Source organism: Coccinella septempunctata, chromosome 4 (genome assembly GCF_907165205.1).
Source record: "Coccinella septempunctata chromosome 4, icCocSept1.1, whole genome shotgun sequence".
Classification (NCBI taxonomy): domain Eukaryota; kingdom Metazoa; phylum Arthropoda; class Insecta; order Coleoptera; family Coccinellidae; genus Coccinella; species Coccinella septempunctata.
The window spans coordinates 3,827,453-3,841,116 of record NC_058192.1 but is presented as its reverse complement, the minus strand read 5'-3'; the positions used below and the strand labels follow the sequence as shown (position 1 = coordinate 3,841,116).

The following is a 13,664-nucleotide window of genomic DNA, read 5'->3' as shown; positions in this document are numbered from 1 at the left end:
ATGAGTTTCTACACTTCTTTAGTTTTGTGAACGTTTCTGCCTCAGATTTGTAGTACTACGAATGCAAAGGTGATCTGCCATATGAACCATCAGTTATCAGTTTCGTTTTGATAAGTTCCAATTGGTAAGTAGACTTTTATTTGTTTTCCCCATAGAGAGTCAACATGGAATTCGATTTACGAAAGTAAGGACTAAGTATCACAGGATTGCAGATTCACCAACTTATTTGTTACATCATTTTCGTCTTTCAAGGTCCTTTGAATCGATTACTTGGGCTTGAAGTTCTGTGTGTCTAGTCTATGTGGTTCGAAAGCATATCTGACGAATAGCGTATAAAGGCTAATGCTAGACATCCACCGCTTTCGTAAAAGTTTACTGATCGATTTATCCATCCCCACTATTAAAGTCGAAATCCATTCAATAGGATTAGAATAGAAAATTGTGTTTATTCAACGGATAGTTATCGTATTTTTACGTTCCAGGTGTACCTTCTATGTAGGAGTTTTCCATATGACATTCCAGCTCTACTATTGGATTTTCTTATGACTTCCATACTTCCTTATACACTGTTCAAGTTATGCGTGTAAGTGAAGAAATATAACAGCGAACAACTTGAATACTGTCAAAGTGTTGAGCTTAAAGCTCAGATGAAGGACAAGACAAACTTTGGAAGGCTTTTTCAAGAAGTTTGAGCCAAGAAACGAGCAAGAGAACATTTTTTTAGTTATGGTGTTATGAAACAAAACCTAAAAACAAGCCAAAGCAATTGGTTCAGTCACAAATAATTGGCGTTCAAATTTTCAAAAACAAATTAAGCTAAATAGTTTCTGTTCTGTTACTTTCTTCAGTAATTCTCGGATGAAATGAATCGATCAAGTTTGTTCAGTGTTCTGTCTGCATAGACTTTCAACTGATTCGAGATAAATTCAATAACAATAACCTAAATTTTCTTTCAAATTTTTCAATATATTCCACTTAAATAGAAACAATGTTACTGAAGAGTTCTATCGAGAGGAGAAAATGAAAAGAAATCACAGGGATCTAAATCGGGCGAGCAAGATGGCTTTTGGTTTGATTTCTGGAGGAAACAATTCATTTTTGGAATTGAGTTAATATCGCAGTATCATCTATTCTGTCCTCTAACATCGAAAGAATAATGTGGTTTTATCACCTTTGATCCAAGATTATCCAGCTACGATTTCTTTATACAGTGATTATAATAGAAGGACGTCGAAGGACTCCTTATTTGCTGCTCAGAGAAGAGCTCTACCAGTCTGAAAAACCGACTGCTTCTATTTTTAATCTTTTAAAAAGATCCCTTAAGTAAGTGGCTTGTCAAAAAAAACCGGTTAGAATATGACCACATTATTACCACCGTGACTCACAAAATTCAACGAGTCACCACAGGAAACCACAGCTAAATTCACATTTTTAATTGGACCCAAACCATCAAACGATTCACTGTTCACCCTAGATACGAAGTCACATGTGTCACACACACACCCAAACTACATACGTGTACAGACTTTGATACGCTACCAAGAAATGATATCACACACACTCACAACACTGACCCTCTACCATTACAGTCGATAATGAACCTCGTCATATTCACCCTTATTTAGCAGACTGACACGTGACCGATGCCGATGTTTCATTATTTTCCGAGTTCTTCTGTGTGTGCGTACAATCGCACAGAGAATGAACGAGGAGTTTCTATTCAAATCCATAGTGGGAAAATCGATTTTCTAGTCGTTCATCTATGCAGACTAGTTTTGAATGGCTGCGATGGTACTGATTAAATTTGGGGGTTGGAGAGTCCTGGTCCGATGAATCATGAAGGATTATCGCGAGGCAACTGATCCAGTGCTAGTACGAAAATAAGGTCAGAGTTCCTAATTCGTTAGGGTTACTGAAAATGTACAAACTCTCGTAGGTACTCGATTATATTTGACTTAAAATTGTGTCTGAAATTTAATTAGGCATCAGAATTGAAATGTTGCAATTATACATGTTACCCAGGTGAAAATTCATAAACCAGAAAAAATGGTTGCATGTATTCCAAAAACGAATATGTGGAAAATTATTAGAATTTTAATAAAATCCAAATTTGATAACTACATGGTATTCAAATGAGTTTCCATAATTCTTTGCTGATTTTTCTCCTTCGTAAATTGAGAATTTCAGGAGAATTCTTGGTAGAATTGACAAAAACCTTCGATAGCATTAAGTGACGTTACTTCTAGGAGGTTTTCGACACTTTGGATACCTTTGTGCATGAGTTTACCGCAAATAGCTTTATTGCATGATCGGGTTTGTTATGGTCGAGTCTAAACGTAACACATGACGTCACGTGATGAAAATTACCGTCACGTCCACAATGATATGAGCCAAATCGAAGGGTGGTAAATGAATTCTACTTTTATACGATTTTTTCATTGACCGAATGTTCATTGAACAATGGGGAAGTATCTTTTGAAAAAAATTCGAAATTGCATGCATAATTATGTCTTTTTCGAGAATTTATTATTGGGAATTCATTAGAAATCACTCTGAAGGTACCTTATCGAAGGAATATTTGAAGATTTAATGATATTCTGTTTGATTCACCCTTGACACATACATTTTGACTTGTACTAATGGAAATTATAATTCTTTGAACTTCCGTTCAGAATTAATTCTCTTCAAAATGGATAAAAATAGATTTTCACCTGATTTTATTAAGGTCAAATATTAATATTCTGGGTTTTCGTGTCGAGGCAACTGAAGTGAGCTCAGCACCATGATAACGAAGACAATTTGAGGGATGGATCCGTACCTATCACATTAAAATCGATTAAATATTACGGTTTTCACGACGTTACCCTCATAAATAGGTGTACAGAAACGTATTTCCTTAATTCAGGAGGATTCAGTTTGGCAGTTATAAGGGATGAAGTAATAATAACCCATTATAACAGCCACAGACGGAAAAATGAAACGTCAATGGTTCTAGAGGGTTGAAGTGTTAAGTAAGCATTCTGCCTACTTTTACTTGACTTGAAAATTTTGAAATATTCAATGAATAGTTGCGAAAAAATTTAAGGGGTTATTTCTGTTCAGAAATAGGGCTAGTCTCTCATGTTAAATTTTGTTGAGCAGCAGCTTATTAGATGACACCTGAAAAACAATTTTAGTTTGGTTCTTAGAAATCAGAAAACTTACAAGATGAAATTGAGCTGACATTCTATAAAAGCAATAAGGCAGTAAAAAAAAGTTGGTGGTGATGGCCAACATATCTGACATATTTCTGCAGAACATCATGGTTTGAATCAGTTCAAAAGAACTCTTTGGTGGATTTATAATATTCTCTTCCTTAAATCCTGTACTAATTGGGTAGGTCCGGTACTGTGAATACCCACTGCCCCACCTGTTTCCTTCTAGGGTATATTTAGAGGTAAACATGATGATGGCGACTTATCATGAAAAATATTTCACTTTTCCCATTACTGTATGAATCACCAGAAAATTTCGCATATATCGTGAAGGTAATTCCAGAATTAGTAATTGATATCGACTAGAACTCTTCAAATTATACTCGGTTTTTATGAGGCTAAAATAGATTCTTCAAATTAGAATTTAGTGCTATCAAAGTATTCTCTACTTATATTCTGCTGCACCAAAGAATAATTCATCCTAAAAAGTTGACTGATTGATCTGGAAGTGGTAATTGTGGCATTGTTCTCCATATCTGCCAAATGCACAGATTTCTTTCATTAGCCCAGAACCTTTCTGTGGTATAGAAAAATGTATCTACAACTTACAACAAAGAGTTTCAAAAGAAGAAAAACCCGGAGAATTACCCTAGAGAAATCTTCCGAAACTTGAACATTCCAAAGAGTCTCTTGGATACATCGTCGTTGCAAGATCTAAGAATATCTTGATCCTGGCAAGAATACAATATTTTTTGTATCGTTTGGAAAATATTGCTGTCGAGCCGCCATTTTTAAAGGGCTGTAGCGCCCAAACAAAGCATTTTTAGACCACCTATTGTCACACCTATCTCGTCAAGAATATCCTGTACAAGATAGTCGGACGCATTTCTGGACCCCCTGTATACTGACATAATTTGAATATTTCATGCTTTCACAAGAATCATTCGCATTATCACAAATCCAAATATGAATTTCAGCGCTGTTTGTGCTTGATTTCTGTTTGTTACTGTAAGATTGTAAACTTAAATTCAAATACTAATCCTTCATCCCTTGGTAGGAACTCTGTAACAGACATCTCCTTCTCCGTCAATAAACTGGAGAGGAGTTTCCAATGATGAATTGACTGGTTCACTGGTCATTCATCCAAGCGTTTAAGATGAGTTGGTTGAATGTCGAATTTCATATAAAAGCACAGTGAAAAGTTCAGAAATAGCCAATTCCAGTACTAGTCGCAGTTTATACCTAAACCTCCTATGCGGTAATCAATATATAGCGGGGCTGTCTTAGCGGTTTATAATAACAAACCACGTGATTGTTATTAGCACATAACCTCAGATTCACGCGATTACAGCTGTGCCATGAAGTGATAACGCCATCGGCTCACTTCATTCGATTTCCCAGTTGACTTTAAGGGGTCTGTTTTTTCATCGAAAGCATGAAAACGTTACTTTTCAACAAACTTTTTCATCAAAATAACTCTTAAATAAAGTCTTGATTTAGAAGAAATATTTATGATGAAGGACAATCAGAAAGCCATAGAGGGAGATATCTTTCATCCCTTGATAATGTTGCTCGAAAATAAATGTTTATGCTGCTTGAATTAACGAGAAACCTACAGGGTTTTTTGGATTTCATTAATGGTGCTCAGTATTACGGATAAATTTGGGAATGGGTAATAAATAAACTAATTATGTGATAATATAAAATTCAAATTCGATTCTCAATATCCAGAAGTGTCGAGTAACAAATTAACCGTAGAAAATTCCGAATGATTTTCAGTAACTTTGCATTATATGGAATGAAATAAAAAAATTACAAGTGCGGCGATAAAAACCTTCATTAAGTCGATATAAAGTTCGAAAACATCGCATTGTTTTTCGAAAATCCGTCACACTGGCTCCGGTGGCAATAAAAAAAAAGTAAATAAGGCTGTTCCCTCCGTAGATTTAACGAGTAACGTTTTAGGATGTTAAAGAAAGGTTATAAGCGTTAATAACTTACCCCGTAAGTGTCAGTAGGGTGTTGAGCTAGACTTGTAGACGCCACTCTGTCTATACACTATCTGATGCGTCACCACACGATAGCAATTTCAACCTGAAAGCCGTGCGCACGCTTCTCTACCCCTTGGCGTCCCGGCGCGTCGACCGACCGTCGGTGCTTCCCCTCCTCCCTTATTCGTCCGATATTTCACCCCTCCCCCCGCTCTTCGCCATTGGGTATGTGTGTGTGCAGGTTTTTCCGATTTGTTTTCTGTTCTATACCGGTTATTTATTTTTTTTTCGATGTTTCGTATACGTAAGGTATTCCCGTGTGTCGCCATTGGTCGTTATTTTTATAATTTTTCGGTTATCGCGATAATTTTCGGCCGGGATTTTTGCAGTGTGTCATGATTGGACGGATGCAATGTAGGGATGCAGGGCGGGCCGGATGTCCATTGATAGATGGCGCTGAGAGCTGGGGTTTCTCAAATTTTGGGTGTTTCCTCCCTGTTTTGAATTCACGCTGAGATCATTCAGATGCTGCGAATGTTGATAATATGGATGGAAGGAATGTCTTCTTACTTATGAATCAATTTTTTAGACAAGATTTAACGATCTCAATCAGTTTTAACTGTCTGTTATTGTATTTTGTATGAATATTTGCAGTTTGATTCGTTATGTCTTGTTGCTTTTGAATTTTAAATCCCATAATTGCTGTTTTCCTTCATTACTCAAATGTTTCTAGTTAGAATATTTTAGTTAGGTGCTGATTTACATTATGAATTTATTTTTGGTCGCACTTTGTAATTCAAATTTAATAGAGTAGGTTTAAATTAGGAAGTTTCTGATTGTTTATCACTAAGCAAAGTCCACATGTGAATATCTGTCAATAAATGCAAACTGAAATAAAAGCTAGTCACGAAATTGATTTTTCCAAAATTCTTTAGACCCTCCAATTTGGTTTGTAATCCAGAGACAAGAGCAACCCTTTTTATATAGTTTCTGAACATCAGAATGTGAACATAGTCAATCATTTCAAATTGATTTTCAATCATAGATACACAAGTGTTTCCACTTTGATTGAAAAAAATTGATCTTGAGAAATTATTGACCAATATTGTATTTCAATGATTCCCGAAAAGTAAAGAATCTCCTCAAAATTACTTCTTCTTTCATGCTTGGCAAAAGTTCATTTCATAGAAATCTACAGTACTATTGAAAAAGAACGATATTTCATTTTTTGCTGAAACCAGATCAGAAAATTTGAAGTAATATAAACTCAATGATGATATCGGCTTAGAATATATAGGTTAACTTTACGCTTTTTATGTGTGTTGAAAAACCACTACCCTATTCAGATTGAGAAGTCCTTTTATCATTAATTGGACTTTTTTTGTAGAGGCATAATTTTATTCGAGACATTCTGTAGAGTTTAATTCACACAAATCTGAATTTTGGCTGAGCGATGTCCAATTGTTTGAATTTTGTATAATGAATGTTACCTTTATATACCCATGTAAGCAAAGTGGCCTCAATCATGCAAAACTGTGAGGTATTTCACTACAATTATTTGCTCTACAACCAATTGTGTTATATTTTATATTATCTACAACATTGAACCTTTAGAATCTGCCAAATAAAACATTGTTTTGAAATAACTATTGAAAAACCTTATTCAACTTGTTTTGAATTTATTAACTTTACGTTATTGAGTATAGTATGCTTTAAAGGAAGATAATGAAGAATTAATATTATTCTTCTACTATTTTGTCGATATTTCTCAGATTTGTCATATAATTCAACAAAAAAATTGACAATTCACAAATCAGTTCTAATAGCGAAAGATATAATTGATTTTAGACTTCTACTGTGGGTATGTTTCTGATTCTAAACAAAAACACCAAAGCCAAGTCTATGAATTATGAGAGACGCAGAGAGATTCTATAGATATCAATAATTTCTTCAGTTTTCGAATAATTAATCCGGAATACACATTTTCAATTCTTTTTGTATTGTTTGCTCTATGTGTTAGTTCTTCTTTTCATTTGGGAAAATGAAAATGGTGCAATTGAAGCAACATGAGAAACTCATATGAGTATTACGAAATATTTTCGATGGTTTCTTCAGCATAGTTTTTAAAACTTTTTATTTGTACATCTCGTATGGTTTTTCTACGTTCAATATTCCAAATATCTATTTCGTTTGTTATTTTTTCTAATAAAAACACTGTTTATATCCATAAATCTCAACAAGCCGACAAAATTTTCATAAGTTAGAGATAAATTTATATACACATTACATTGGAATGTCAACAAACTGCATCGAAAACAAAAACAACGGAGTAAACAAACATTCCTAAAGAAATAACTGCCCTGCTCAACCCAAACATCCAATATTATCTGTTCGCACCTTCACCTCAATGGAAAATTTGACGAGTGTCATCGCAGATTATCCTGATTATATAACAATAGATATCAAATCGAACAAACCTTCAGAGACACCGAATAAACACTCACCTTCAAAATAAAACACGCCACAAACAGCACCACTTCGATTTAAGATCGAGCAACCGCAGCATCGGTCGTAAACGGTTCGTTATCGCCACAACGTCTCTCTGTCAAAGTTGAGGGATTTCCAGTTTGTCTTTGACTGACATTTGCAGGATCGGGATGCGATTCCTGAGTCACCTCTTTGCTGCTCAACCCCGAAAAATCGATCCAGCCGTCTGGGCGTGCGTGAGGGGAGAGCAGAGGCGCGAATTTGAATCGTGAGATGGAATCTGCCACAATTTATAACTTTCTCTTTCCCGCATGATCATTTGGTCCATTCGGTGCAAGCAATCAAATGATTGGATTGGATATGCCCATTTTTTAGTAATTTTCAACTATAAAGACTAGACATCAGTTTTTGAACGCAGAAATAATTGTATCTAGGTACTCGAAGTTTTGTAACAAGATAAATTGGAGATCTTTCCGCTGCCCTGTCATTTAATCATTTACATTGATGAAGGAAGATTTTCTGAATTTTTCTGCTGCCTATTGAGTTTTTTCATGCTTCAATTCGAACCACATGTTGTATCCTTTATTGTATCTTGAACAGTTGCTAAATGGCGAATGCGCGGATCCAAAATAAACGTTTTCAGCTGTAGTCCAGTAAATTGGCATCCAAAGGATTGAATTTCTACAATACGTCTTATTTTTCAACTGGTCTGGTGGCCCCATAAGGCTCCTCTACGTTTTCTCTCTCAGAAAAAACCTAGTAAAAACAATACTTCTGATAAAATTCACTCACCCATATAAACGATAAATTTTGTGTCGAATAGAAACAACCGCGTAGTTTTTTGAACAACCCAGGAATTGCTGGAGTCTTTGGAACGAATGAAACCTTTCCTTGCTATTTCCCTGATCCCACAGTTGATTAACCTCAAAGAAACTGCCGTAAAGGAAAGTATGTTCTTTCATTATAATTCAGAACCGCTGAGGCTCGTCTGATAGGGAAGCGAACCCATAAGAAGGCTCCCGATTTGTGCATGCTTTTCATCTTTCTTCTGGGTCAGTAGTAAATAATTGGATTTTTACCGAATTCGCTCAAGGAAAAGAGCTTCATCACCATGTCGAATCTTCAGAATTATATTACGTATGAAGGGTATAAATGGAACAGGCCTTCATTCCTAGTCACATAATTGAGATTTCAAAGGAAACCTTCGAAGGTTTGGAATGTTTTGATGAAAATTTCATATTCCTAATAAAATACGTCAGTGTGACTTGAAGCTGGGTGTAAGTACCAAAGAACTAATGGAAAATTGAAGCAATCTTCAACAAACTTGTATATTCTAAACCCAAAATGAATTATCTCAAATTGGTAATGTCAGAGTAATGGTAAATTGGTGACAGTTCTATTGGCTTTGTGTGAAATTGGCGACGAAAGAACTGAACAATGAAATTCGATGTCGATATCACCTAAAACCCCCAATCTGTGCCTCGGAATAATAAAAAAGCCCCAAATTAAGCACACCAGCCGACCAGCCAACTTATTCCCATGAAATCCAGGCCTGATGAATTTTAATTCATCAAATCTCACAGAATTGCTTCCGAATCAGAACTCGGCTTCCAAACTCAGACCATACAAACAAACCGGGGTATTTGGGGCCCATATTCTGACGTAACAGTCCTGGACCGTATCCATGGATACCATCTAGGGATGTAACAATTCATCTTGTTCCTAGTTCACTCTCGTATTTATTTTGGAGCAGAATTCCCGCTACTGTTATAAAGCCTCACTTCTGTACGCCCACATTTTTATTGAGGAATTTATTTCCATTATTTACATACTTGCGACTCCAGTAATTTTTGATGAGGTCGAAAAAACCCAGATGGAATTTCATTTCTTTCATCTAGATATGTATATATATATATGAATCTGGTATAGTGTAGCCAACGAAAAATATATGTACTAGAAAATGAAAACTGAGGAACTTTTCGCACTATTTTTCTATGGACGTTAAATTCTTTCGTATGATTTTATGGAAAGAAATAAGTGACTGTGTATATTCTTGTTGATAGAAAAAGAGTAACAATCTGACATCATGTGTCAAAGTCGTCAGCAGCACGTTATTATAATCATTTTTGGTATTTAAAAGACGAGCTCTTATAATGAACCCAAATGGATTTATAGAACGCATAAAAATGGTCTGAAATAATTCGAATTTGTAGATAAGGTGATGGAAGAAAAAAGGTCCTTCTGGATTCAGGAGAAAATGGACCAGGACAAATGTTTTCGTGAACAAACCGTGTTTCACATTATTAGCCTCAGCGGAAAGAGAATTTTCCACCAGATCCTCAAATATTAATTCGCCAGCTCCTTCTACCTATTGTTCCTTTGCCAACTGACTTGCCGGTAGCCCGGAGGTCCTGCCGTGACCCCAGCAGGATTCTATAAATAGCCTGCTGCATCGAGCACATTAGTTAATCTTTATAACATAGACGGTTGGAGTCCTGTGGGTTCGAGGGCTGGCGAGATCCGGAAACTGCTCTGTAAACTCCAGGCCGAATTCCGGAATGGCTCAAGTTGCTCTCCCGTTGCCTCCCAGACCACCCTCGCTTTGCCCCTTGAAATATTCAAACCGGTGAAGATATTTGCGACAATGTTATGCTTGGAGTGAAAAAACGTTTGAATGTGGTTCCTCAAGATTCCCCAGTGAAATGGGAGATAGTATTTTAGTCTAGAAACTTCTTTGAAATTCGAAACGATTTCAAGGGACAAAAAACACACGAATTATTTATTGTGATACATTTTAATTATTCGTTATTCTCACAATTTCAATATATTCACATCGATATTTCATGAATTCGTTGAAAACATGACATTATTTGGATATAATCGATGATTTCTTCTATGTTCCATTGCTGTTGTCAATCATGCATTAATGGAAAATCAAGCATTAATAAGGGTCATTAATGGATGATTTCGTATTTCGTTTATAAAACTGTTTTCTTCTATAGAGGTCGATAGAAATGAACTTTTCGGATGGATGTGCACATTCTCGGTATAAATACACGAAACAAAACTGACGTTCTTGTAGAAAACAATTGTCTGTACTCACATACAAGAAATTTCTAACCCAATTACAATTTTTTCAGAATTCTTTGAGGTTTTGATGGAATGTGATCGAATGAGAACTAATGCTACGTATTAGTCAAGAACAGTTGGAAATTTTTTCAACTTCGGAATTTCAGTGCGAAACCTATTATCCTTGCAGATGTAGCGTGAGCGAGCACATCCGAAATTAATTGCAAACTCACGTTTAACGATTTCAATTCACCCTCTCGAAAATCCGACGTTTTGCAGGTACCCCTGGAGTTTTCCGGGTTTTGACATGGCAACGATGCCAAATCCTGCCGCTTGCCGACTGTTGCTTGGAAACCGTGCAAAGCTCACTTGTACAGAATCGACACGCATTCGGTGCAGCATTCAGTCGGACGTTCCAAAAATGGACCCATTCGGATGCCCTTTATCTGAAAGTAATTGTTAACGAGCGGAGAATCACAAACTTGCATAACTTGTGGATTCGATGGGATGGAGAGGAAATGGCCTGTAATGGCTGATATTGGTCTCGACAAGGCACAAAGCAGCATCGGGGGCATTTTTCATAGCGATTTCGTAGTTTCAGTAGAATTTGGATGGGAATATGTGATGGCATAGGAAGAAAAAATGACTTTTTATAGGTGAAATTAATTCTGTGGGCATGTTTCAAATAAATGACTCCGACTGTTATTAATCTTCCCCAATGGCTGCTGATTTTGGAGGTTGCAGACAGTGGCGAGAGTTCTTAGTTTTCTGCTTCAATTGAAAGAAGGGTACAGCTAAAATGCATCAAATTCTCGAGGAAGTTTATGGTGACAATGCTTCAACCGACAAATCATGTAGGTTCCAGGAAAAGTGAACAAAAAGAATTGAAACTCGATTGTAGATTGTAGAAGAAACGTTTTTTATTGAAAATATTGGAATCAGTTAGGAAAGGCCACATATATGAGGTTCCCCAACTGTTGTACCAAAGAATTGAAACTCTTCGTTATTCTGTGGTCATAGTCTGCGTTACATTTTCTTGATGACACATCATCGCAGAGTTAGATGCTGTGAGCTGTGGGGTTTGCTTCAGGAAATGAGTCTTTCGCGTAAAAACTGTTTTCTTCTTCCCTCAGAGATCCGTTCTTAGGCTCAACCAAAATTGAGATGAAGATTTCAAGGTGTTGCTAATTCCACTTTGCATCCATAGCGATAGAAGGGATGATCGTAATATCCTAAAACTTTGTGCCAACATTGCATATCGACCCAATTCCTCTTTGGGAGCTAGGATCAAGCCACCCTAGCTCATCCTCGAGCATCATCCCCTCTGTTAATCCGAATACGCCAGTCCAACACCAAGATATGATTTATTAGAACTGTATTCAACCAGATATGTTATTATATAAGCTATATGTACACTGTGTTCATCAGTACGTGCACAATCAATACAATCATAGGATATAACAACAATCTACTAATGAACTAGAGTGAATGATTTTCCCAGAAAATGCGTTGCACAAACTAACTATTCTTGCTCAACAGATTTTTGTAGAAATGATTTATTGTTTCTAGAGGTTGATTTTAGTGGCCATTCCTCTGGATAAGATAATTAGTAGGAAGGACAGCTTCACATAATTCACATTGATCCATATTCTATACCTATAATATACTAGCTATCTTCCCTGAAGAAAAACTTATACCTATTTGTTATCTTCAGAAGCTGTTACAAATCCAGGTTGAGGGTAGAGATAATTCTTATTGTGGAAAATTCGATTGCTGCACTCTGAAGGTTTTTTTGTCAGATAGAATTTTCCACCGAGAAAATTTTCACTCTTCTTGTTGTCGAATTCGGAAAACTCGAATAAATCTACGCAATTTTCTTGATACAGAAGAAAAATTCCGAATTTAGCATTCATGCGACCTCTAGAGAAAAAATAATGTACCCATTATTTAGTTCTCTTATTTGCTTCATAGATGTCAGGTACATAAGAGAATTATTGATTGATGTTATTTCATATTCTTTCAACTATTTTTTTTTTAAACGTTCTATGATATAAGGAGAAATTTTGCTAGTTTTTATATTTTTGAACATTCGCACTGGGATTATTTATAAATGAATTCATATACCCCCTCGTATTCTCTATACATTTCCACCGCTACCATGTGTCAGGATGGCCGAGCGGTCTAAGGCGCCAGACTCAAGGTAATCTTGCCTGTGATACAGGTTTCGGGCGTTCTGGTCCTCTCTGAGGGCGTGGGTTCGAATCCCACTCCTGACAAAACTTTTTGTTTTTTTTTTCATTTAATTTAGCTACCTTTCGAGCCACATTTATTTTGAATGAATATGCTCAACAGTTTTTCCGAGATGTGGTACCTATCTACTAATTAATGAAACAGGCTTTACAATCCATTTCTTTGATCGAAATTTCAAGTTTTGAAGATTTGATTCAAAATAATGTGAAATAATAATTTTGATACTGATAATAATTGTTATTCCTGATCATGTGAATTGTTCATTAGTTCATTCATTGAAAGAGGTCACCACTAGCCACTTTACAATATTAATCGAAACATATCTCAATTCCACTACCCCCGTTACCATGGCAATAGCATCGCCTTTTGTTCCTCTCACCCCTAGATGAATCAAAAAGATCAGTAGCGGTTCGAAATTCACCTTAGCTTAAACGAAAATGATGTGTAGCATTGATGAAACATTTTGCAACCGAAACGAAACTTTCAACCTTTCTATAAAAATGTGAAAACATCGACTCTTGATGAAATGAAAGGTTTAGCGGCATGCAGACAGGAATTGAATTCTGAAAAAAGTACCTGGGTGGTACTTTTTTCAGAATTCAATTCCTGTCTGCATGCCGCTAAACCTTTCATTTCATTATATTTTCAGACACTAAACTATCATCACAATCGA

The 13,664-nt window shown here is 36.1% G+C and overlaps 1 non-coding gene across 1 annotated transcript; it reads left to right on the top strand.

Moving 5' to 3' along the window:
• The first annotated feature begins 12,903 nt into the window (after window positions 1–12,903).
• Trnal-caa lies at window positions 12,904–13,017 on the top strand. Its single transcript has 2 exons — window positions 12,904–12,941; window positions 12,973–13,017. It is a non-coding gene; the product is annotated as a tRNA-Leu (tRNA).
• The last annotated feature ends 647 nt before the right edge of the window (window positions 13,018–13,664 follow it).